The sequence below is a fragment of the Wasmannia auropunctata genome, unplaced genomic scaffold (assembly GCF_000956235.1).
Source record: "Wasmannia auropunctata unplaced genomic scaffold, wasmannia.A_1.0 LD336078.1, whole genome shotgun sequence".
NCBI lineage: Eukaryota > Metazoa > Arthropoda > Insecta > Hymenoptera > Formicidae > Wasmannia > Wasmannia auropunctata.
The window spans coordinates 49,022-49,752 of NW_012026812.1; positions in this window are offsets into that span (position 1 = coordinate 49,022).

The window sequence follows — 731 nt, forward strand, 5'->3', positions numbered from 1 at the left end:
TAAAAGCAGTTAGCTAGCATTATTAGTAACAAAGCTATGAATTTTTGAAAAATAAAGTAGTCTAATTTTTAATTGTTTATATCTCGATTAATTTTGCAATAAGAAAAAAATCTTTTGGCACAAAATTCTATCTCCCAAAGTACTACCTTTGTGCAAAATTAAAAAAATTTCTGAGAGATGACTGATCCGCTTCACGTGGAATGGCCCATATATATATATATATATTGTAAAATTAATTATTACTACGTTGTTTTCTGTTTCGACATTGATAAAAATTTTTCTTTTTCTCTTGGATGACTTCGAGATTGTTTCAGATAAGTTTTACTAAACACATTTTTATTATAAAATTTCTTAATATATATTTTGCTCAAAAAGATTGATACTTTGTGTGGTATTTTTTTTAGGTAGCAGTTTTTGTTTAACATTATTAACATTATAATCTTTTGTAATCAACAAGTATGTCGAAACATATTCTTTACCATGACTAAGAAAAAAAGAACAGGAACGAAGTAACGATTGAAGGAATGAAAGAATGAGAATTAAAGAGTAAATAAGAAATTGCAATAATGAGTGAGAAAAAATCTGTATGTGTATATATGCATAGGGTAAGTGTCCCTATTAGTGTGCCTTTAAGAAAAGTTGTTTATTACTGAATTAATTACTAAATACTAGCTTTCAATTTGTCTGTTTAAAGTTACTATCGATTTTTCAAATATTTCTTTTTCTTATGA